At 41.1% G+C, this 9,687-nt stretch overlaps 1 protein-coding gene across 2 annotated transcripts in view; it reads right to left on the bottom strand.

The window, feature by feature from the left end:
- MARK1 (microtubule affinity regulating kinase 1) overlaps positions 1-9,687 on the bottom strand; it is a 114,985-nt gene that overhangs the window by 84,998 nt on the left and 20,300 nt on the right. The gene's annotated exons all lie outside the window — the stretch shown is intronic.

Here is a 9,687-nt window from a genome sequence, read left to right on the forward strand (position 1 = left end):
TGGTGAGTTTTCCCCACTTACTCAACAAACAAAAAGTTGGCAATCTCATTCCATTTCTAAAAGGTTTTTAGATTTATTTATTTATACAAATTTTACCAGTGAAATTCTGAAATCTAGAACATCCAGAAGTAAAAAGAACACAATTAACAGCTGCCTGGCCAAACTCCAAATGCAGAGTACTTGATCTTTTATTCATTAACGCGCTGTCTCCTCCTTCACCCCCGTCCAATTTTTATTAGCCACTTGTCTGTAACCGTTGTCTACACTATTCCAGCAGATCTTAATTATAACTCACACAATATTAAGAAAAATTTTCCACCATATGTTTAAGAATGGTATGGACCTTTCCAGAAAATGCTTAAATCTTGTCACACACTGAAATAAATCCTATAATCAAACTGCGCTCCCAGCTTTGTTCTTTGTGACTTTTTTTTTTTTTTTTGCTTTTCCCGTATCCTAAGTTGAAGCTCAGAACATGCAGCGCATTTTTTGATGCAGTTAACTCTTGTCCCCAAGTCCCCAATACCCTGCACTGGAATATTCAGAGATTTCTTCAACCTTAAAACCTCTGATCCACGCGCCCTCCCCAGGCTCACTACTACTCACTCCTGCCATGGCCTCCCTTTGCTCCTCATCCAGGTGGTGTGCCAGGATCCTCTACTCCAACTACAGCCCTGCCAATGTCCTTCACTGCCCTGCTTTCCACTCCCTCTCTCGTACGTGCTAGGCAAACCCTCCCCGGTGTGAAAGCCCGCGGGGCTCCTGCCCACGCCTGCTCCTACCCGCGCAACACCGATACACGTGCAAGTGTGTACTTACATTTTTGGCCTCAAATCCCAAATGAGGACTCTTCTGACAACCCTCCCCCCTGGGGCACACTCACCTTACCCCTCTCTAACATTTCATCTGATGCTTGCTCCTCCTTTCTCTCATAGCCCCACTTGCCAACCGATGTTTTGTTTAATAACAGTTCATTAAGAATAAAGAAACAACTGCAGAGCTGCTCAGTGTTCAACCCACATCAAAACTACAGTCTATCCATAAACTTCATGAAAGGTCCCTGCTGTTAGCAAAGGCCAAAACCACCTCCCAGGCTCTGGCTCCCATTCGGTCTCATCTGGTGCAGGGCTTGGCTCTGTACTTCCTCGTGCTCACCTGCCTCGTTAATTCCTCCTCTCAAATGGACTTCAACAGCGTATAAACATACCCTTGTATTTCATTTTAAAAGAGAAAATTCTCTCAGGACCATACGCCCCCCCCTTCCAACTACGAGTCTAATTCTCTGCTTCCCTACACATAAAAACTTACTACAAAAAGGTTTTGCCGTTGTTTGTAAGTTGCTGCCCCCACTTCTCAAGCTTTGCTCCAATCCACTCCAACCAGACTTGTCTCCATCATTTCCCTGGGACCAGTCTTGTCAGGGTTACCAGCTACCTCTTGTCAAGAAATCCAAGTCGCCTGTGACACAGTTGACCCTTTCCAGATTTTCCTCCCAAGTTACTTCAGTGTCCTTTGCTCCTCTTCTCCAGCACAAAATGTTGGCATGCACCAGGGCCCTGTCCCCAACACCCCTTTCTAGTTTATTCATTTCACAGAGCCAGTTTTTGGTGTTACTGATTTCTCTCAGTTTCCTCTGTTTTTCTATTTCATTAACGTCTGCTCTAATTTTCATTATGTCTGTCCTTCTATTTTCCTTTTGCTTAACCTGTTCTTTAAGTTGCAAAACTGACCTGAACCTATTCAGTTTTCTTTCTAAAACTTGCTAATTAATTCTTAGCCCCTTATTTTCTAATATGTACAACCAGGGTTATAAATTTTAATCTTCATTGTACTTCGGCTGAAATATTCCGTATATGTTCATAGAGAGGAGTATATTCATTCTGTCTGGAGTATACAATTCTATACATGTCTACTGAATAAAACTTTTTCTGTCTGATCAATTTTTGTCTGTTCTAATTTTTTTATTATTACAGATGTTTTTTAAAAACCATCTATCAATTTTTTAAAAAATCCTTTTTTGGGGCTCTATATCTTTGGGGGCCATGTTGTTATATACTTACAGATTATTGAATATAGCTCCTAATAAATATTACCTTTGATGATTTACTTACCTTATGTCTGATATTAACATTAATATAGTACGTTTTTATCACCTTTTTCTTCAATTATACAGCTTCAGTCACTTTTAAATAGTTGTACTGAGGTTGTATTAGTTTTTACATAAGCCGAGAAACCCTTTCTTTTAAACAGGAGAGTTTAATCCTCTTATATTTATTTTGATTATTTTACCTAAGTTTTGTTTCCCTTTTCTTTCTTCTACTGGATTGAGTTTAATTTTCCTCCCTTCTCCAAGCTGGAGATTTCTTTTAAATTTAAAAATGCATAATATGCCTTAAATTTAAAAAATAATTTCCCATTCTCCTCCCGAGCAACCCAAGACCTCAGAAGTTTCAGCTTCAATGTTTCTCCTGCTGTTTTCCACATTATTCACATCTAGCATTTCTGTTCACTCTTCTCCCAACATTCTAAATACAAGCAACTGCTTGGTTAGTTCTACAGTCAGTGTTTATATTTATCAACTTGAAATGTCTTTGCTTGTTCTAATCTCTTGCGTCCAACTCCTTTCTTCTAATTCTATTTTCTTCTTCAATTACATTTTTAGTAGTTTAAGAAGTAAGGGTATGTAGGTAGAAAACTCTTGGTCTTTATTTGTCTGAAAATACCTTTTTTTGGTACTTACTCTTTTTTTTTTTAAAGATTTTATTTATTTATTTGACAGAGAGAGACAGCCAGCGAGAGAGGGAACACAAGCAGGGGGAGTGGGAGAGGGAGAAGCAGGCTCCCAGCAGAGGAGCCTGATGTGGGGCTCAATCCCAGAACACTGGGATCACACCCTGAGCCGAAGGCAGACGCTTAACTGCTGTGCCACCCAGGCGCCCCTCCCTGGTACTTACTCTTAAAGGATTGTTTAGTTAAGAAAAGAATTTGAGGCTGATAGTTATTTTTTGTCATATTATGTAAAAGTGTTACCCATTTTAAATATATTTCTTATTGTTGATGAGAACTCTACTGATTGCCTCTCAAAGATTTCTGCCATAACCTCTTTCTGAAATACCTATTACGTGTAAGTTGCACTTTTTCATTCTATTCTCCATGTTTCTTAATTGCTCTTTAATATTCTCAGTGTCTATTTCTCTATGATTCATTCTAAGTCATTTCCTCAGATCTACATTCCAGTCCATCGAGCCCATCCTCAGCTTAGGTACAACCTGCTGCTTAGCCATTCTACTGAGTTTTCAATTTTCATGACTATGTGTTTCATTTCTAGAATTTCTATATAGCTCTCTAGTTAATTTCTTTGCATTTGTTCATTCTGATTTTTATTCCTGCCTTAAAAATTACCTCAAACAAACTTACATTCAGCTTATCCCATTATTTCTACTTCTTGGAGTGTTTGTTCTGTTTTTTTTTTTTTTTTTTTTGGCATTCATTAACTCAACCACAAAGATGGTTAGTTGCCTCATGTAGTCGTAAAATTTTGTGTGACAGTCCTACGATCTACAGATTTTGAAAGTAATTCTACTAAGCACCTTTTCATTTGTTTCTTCCAGACTCTACCGAAGATATAAAAATATTTTTATGTTAATTTCTCAGTTTGGGGTTTCTAGTCCACACACAGCAGAGTTATTTGATTTCTTTAAAGTAACCTTTTCCCCCTCAAACTTTAGGCATTAGGTAGATGCAGGCAGCTCCCTCAACCAGGAGTAACACTTTTTCTGTTTCCTTTGCATGGAGATATAGCTATCTAGGCTTTGAGCTTCATATAGGAGGCTCATTTCCAGTTCCCCTAGGACAGGTGGTGTTGATGCCACATCTCTTGTCCCCATGAGGATGGTGGAATCTTATTTCAAGATGCTTATGATGGAACCAAAAACCCTGAGGGCTGTCATGCTCGCCATTCCGGATTTGATTTATTTTCATTTTGCCTCCTTTAAGGCTCAGTTACATAGTTGTTAAACTTTTTTTTTTTTTAAGATTTTATTTTTATTTATTCGACAGAGATAGAGACAGCCAGCGAGAGAGGGAACACAAGCAGGGGGAGTGGGAGAGGAAGAAGCAGGCTCATAGCAGAAGAGCCTGATGTGGGGCTCGATTCCAGATCGCCGGGATCACGCCCTGAGCCGAAGGCAGACGCTTAACCGCTGTGCCACCCAGGCGCCCCTTAAAAATTTATATTTAAGCCTATATATTTGTTTGTAGCAAAAAGGGAGGAAACAAGTCAATTCAGTCCACTGCAGTACTGGCACTCCCTTCTTTATCTAGCTACACATTTTCCCTAAGTGAATTTACTCAGTCACATGACTTTCAATATTATCTATATCATGTAACTCCCAAACTCTTATCTCCAACTGTGACCCTTCCTTGGATTTTATTTTTTTGGACCCTTCCTTGAATTTTAGACATATTTTCTGACAAAAAACCTTATATCCAGAATGTATTTTTATAAACTCCTCCAAACCAAGAGCAAAAAGATAGCCAACCCAAACTTAAATATCGGCAAAGACATGTACATACATGTCACAAAAGAATATACACAAATCGCATAATAAATAAATAAGCATACTAAAAACTGCACAGCATTAGTCAGTTGGGAAAAGTAAATCACGAATCACAATGAGCTACCACTATATACCCACTGGAGTGCCTAAAATAAAAAAGACTGACAACACCAAACGTTGGTGAAAAACAGAACACTCATACGTCGCTGGTGGGAGTATAAAATTTTACAGCTGGTTTGGAAAATATTTTTTTAGTTTCCTAAAAAGTTAAAAATATGTCTCTGCTATGACCCAACAATTCCACTCCTACATGCTTCCCTGAAACAAATAAAAATGTAAGTCCAATAAGACTTGTACAAGAATGTTCATAATAGCTTTATCCCTAATAACCCCAAACTGTTCATCAACGGGAAAGTGGATGACAAATTTTGGTATATCCATAAAAACTATTCTGCAACAAAAATAATTTACTGATATATACAACATGGATGAGTTTGACAGACAAGATATACTAACGATGTAAGAACAACGCATTACTTGATTCACTTAAACGAAGTTCTAGAACAGACAAACCTAATCTGTAGTAAGAGAAACAAGCAGTGTTGAGTATTGGGGAGAGTGTGCTGATGAGAAAATGCAGAAGTGAACTTTTGGGGCTAATAATGTAAATGTTCTTTATCTCTATTGGGAATGATATATACTTTTATCAAAACACACTGAACTGTACTAAAAAAGTCTGTGCATTTTTCTGTATGTAAATGTTACCTCAATTTGAAACAACTACCTGCCAACCGTTTACTTAACTGTAACTTAGATGTCTGGTTTTCATGGGACCGTTAACACGCTTACATACTAAGGAGAGTGAAAACCACACCACAAAGTTCAATACTGAATATACACACCCAATTGTTCCAAATATTCATGTAATAAAATATATAGATTTTTAGCCATTTTTTAGGAGGGGGGAGACTATGTTCAGAATCATTTCATTTGCCAAAGCTACCGTTTTGAACACCGTCCAAAAATTTAGAGAAAAAAATCTCCAATGTGCTATCTAAACAAATTGTACAATATTACTTCCTTGCAAAAGTAGTTATTAAAAGCTGCAACCTTCTAAATGCACATCACCAGTTAACATTCTGGTCAAAAAGAGCTCAAATCATCGGAAGCCAGGAATATCCCTGTCATGTGTTGGTCACACATGAGTCACATGTTAACCCTAGCAAGGCTGCTGTGTTGTGCAGCTCTGGGGCACGCCTTATACGACCTAATCCGTGCGAACGGTGCTCCTGAACTTAACACAGCCACACTGAGTGGCCCTGATCTTAGCTATTCCACATGAGTAATCAACTGAGGCAGTAACTGACATGAGTATATATAAGCAACACAGATCAGTTTGAAAAGTCAAATTACCCATGGTCAACATGAGTAATAACAATGTCTCTGTGCTCAACATAACTGGTGGTTTGGTACTGTCAACGTAGCTAAGCTGCAATGTTTCCCCCCAAATTCCCTTCCCAATATGGTTCTGAGTTGCTGGCCATGAGAAATTTGCGCAAGATTTGGAAAGTAGAAATGTTATGCTCTGGGTCTAGGTCAGGTGCTTTTGCAGCTCCCACTGTGACTTAAATCAAAATATAGACATAGTCCCTCAAACAGTTCCCAGACGTGAGTTAGTTCAAAGGCCCAGAGACCCCTGAATGAAGGGTCTTTGAAGAAAGACAATCCTAGTTACCCCAAAACGCATACTGTAAATCCTCCTCCTAGCTCTCCCCCAAAGGGAACTGTGGCAATCTACTACAGTGACCATGCATTGGAGGATGTGGGGGGAAAAAAATCCAAACTGTCTCCAAACTAACAATAATTCCTCAAGACCCAAAACTCCACTGTGTTAAACCAGTCAGAGCAGGAGCTTAAGGAAATCAGATGATCAATGAACTTTTGGACAGGGCCCATTTCACAGTGGAACCACTAGGTCCCCCAAATCCATCCTGTGGTTACTTCCTCAGTTCTGGAATACACAGTTGGAATTTACATACTCAGCACGTGCCAGAACCTAAACTCTCATTCCCTAGCCTGTGAATGAATATAAGGGCTAAAATGCCAGGAAAGGAGGGGTGAAAGATCAGAACACATGGTCTTAGCAAAATACTAAACCAAAGGCAATCCTGCCTCATGAAGGGACAGCAGAGATGAATGCCACCACAGAGATGCAGTGACGGCCAATTCCCACAACTCCATTCAACTCATCCCTCTGGCCTGTGCAGAAGAAAGAGAAATCTCAGAAAATGACCGTAAATTATCAACACTTAATCAGTTGGTAATTCCAATTACAACTGCCACTCTAGATGTGGTTTCCTTGCTGGGTCAAATCAATGAAACCCTGGCACCTGGTACGTAGTCAGTCACTGAGCGGGGTCAGGGGGGAGGTGGTGGGGGATGCTTTCTCTCTCTACTAGTTAGTAAAGAACATTGAAGCAGTCTGCGATCTCTTCACTATGCCACCGCAGGGTGCTTCAAACTTCCAGCCTATGGCATCATCTAGTCCACAACAGCTTCTCATCTCAGCACCACGGACATTTGGGGCCTTGCTGAAGGGGGCCGTTCTGCGCACCAGAGGCCTGCCCCTGATTGGTGATACCAAAAATGTCTCCAGACATTGCCGAATGTCCTCTGCGAGGCAAAAGCCACTGACCTAGTGTGTGGGGACTTTCATCACCTTTCCTTCCACAGGACATCACACTGGTCTATTCTATTGATAATATTATGCTGCCTGGATCAGCTAGGCAGGAAATTAACAACTACTCGAGACACCCTGGTAAGATACATGTGTGCCAGAGGGCAGGCAGTAAATCCCACAAAAATTCAGAGGTCTGCTTCCCCAGTGAAATTCCTGGGAATCCAATGGTCTGGGATCTGTCAAGATATCTCTTCCAGAGTGAAGAACAGATTGCTGCATCTGGTCCCTCTAACCCTTAAAAAAGGAGACACCATGGATATGAATTTTGAAAGTAAAATACACTTCACTACCAGTATAGACAACCAGAAAGCTTGCCAGTTTTTAAATAGACGCCAGAAAAATAGGGCTCTGTAACAGGTCTAGGGCTCTCGACAAGCTACCCTACCACTGGAACCCAGAAAACTCACTGCTGCTTGAAGACTGGGCTACAGAGAAATCAAGTCCTGAGCCTTTGGGGGACCCCAACATGTAAATCACAAGGCAAATTTTCAACATTTTGGAGCAAAGCTATGCCATCCTCTGTAGATAACCATTCTCTTTGCGGGAACCTTCTGGCTTGCCATGGGGAGGCAGGAGAGACTGAACAGTTGACCACAGGCCACCAAGTTACCACTCAATGTGACCTGGGTGTTGTCTGATTCAACAAGCCAATAAAACCTGGCCTCGCACAACAACATTCCACCATCAAATGGAAGTGACATCATATATTAGAGAGACTTGAGCAAGTCCTGAAGGTACAAGGCCTTTTGCATGTGCAGGTAGCAGAGCTGCCCCTTGACCCACACTCCTGCTACGTTGCTTATGTTGTCTACATCCATGTCTGTGGACTCCCAGGGAAACCCCCTGACAAGTATAATAAAAACTGCCAGCCTAGTTTCCAGTTGGTTCTGCACAATATGCTGGCCCCGCCACGCAGCAGTCGACCACAGCAGCACCACAGCCCCACACTGGGTGGCACTGAAGGAACAGTGGCCAAGAGAAAATCCCGCAGGGGGCGGAAATTTAAGCAGTGCACCTGGTTGTTTATTTTGGCTACAAAGAGAGTGTAAAGTATGGATCTACAGAGATTCACAGACTGGTGCTAATGGCTTGGCTGAATGATCAAGGATTGAGAAGGAACAGGATTTGAAAATTAATGACAAGGAAGAAGAATGTGAATAGGTCTCCCTGAATGAGCACAGCATGTGGAGATAGCTGTGTCCCGTGTGAATACTCACCAGAGATGACTCATGCTAAAGATATTGGCCTCTTTCTCCAGCTACCCATCTTCCTAGCAACATGGGCTAACACTCACCAAGGCTAATCTGCCAACTGCAGAGAACACTACTGAGCTCCCCCAATGACACCACAATTCCCAGGAGGAGGGGGTGAAGTTAGCCAGTTACCTGGTGGCCGGTTGATTAAATTAGACTACTTTCATCACAGAAGGGGCAGTGTTTTTTTTATCTCAGTGGAATAAACACTCACTATAGATATGCACATTCCTTCTCTATTCATAATACTTATGGCAAAACCACCATGGGTAGACTTACAGCACACATTTCCACCATCATGATATTCCACACAGCACTGCTTCTAAGCAAGGAACTAATTTTATAGGAAACGGAGCATGGCCATGGGCTCATGCCTGAAGAATTCACTGTTTTTATTATATCCCCAATATCCCGAAGCAGCTGGCTTGAGAAACCAGTGGAATGCCTTTTAAAGATTCTGTTATGATGCCAGCTGGGTGACAATACCTTGCAGAACTGGGGTAACATCTTCCAGGATGCAATACATACTCTGAATGGGTGACTAATACATAGGTCTATTTCTTCCATAGCCAGGATCCACAGGTCCAGGAATCAAGAGACAGAAATTGGATAGCTCCTCTCTCTGTCACCCTTAGTGATCATCCAACAGAAAAAATTTTTTTTCTAGCCTGTGCAACTTTGTGTTCTGCTAGCATAGAAGTCTTGGGACCTAAGAGGGGAATGTTTCCATCAGGTGTCACAGCAATAGTCCATTACATTGCAAGTTGAGACTGCCTCATGGCAGTGAATCAGTAGGCAGAGAAGGGGGTTATTGCTGGCTAGGGTGAATGATCCTGACTATCAAGGGGAAATCGGGTTGCTATTACACAATGGCTTCAGGAGGAGTATGTTTAAGTGCAGGAGATCCTCTGGCGCACCTCTTATTACATTCCTTGTCCTGAGACAAGTCAATGGAAAATTACAATAACCCAACAGAGGCATGATTTCTGATGGCCCAGACTCTTCAGGAATCAAGTTTGGGGTTACCTCACCAGGCAGGGAATTATAATCACTCAGGTGTTTGTTGAAGGTAAAGAGAACATGGAATTAGTAGAAGAAGGTAATTATAAATACCATCTGTTGACCATATGACCAG

This window comes from Ursus americanus, chromosome 2, assembly GCF_024610735.1.
Source record: "Ursus americanus isolate L20-20 chromosome 2, mUrsAme1.1.p, whole genome shotgun sequence".
NCBI lineage: Eukaryota > Metazoa > Chordata > Mammalia > Carnivora > Ursidae > Ursus > Ursus americanus.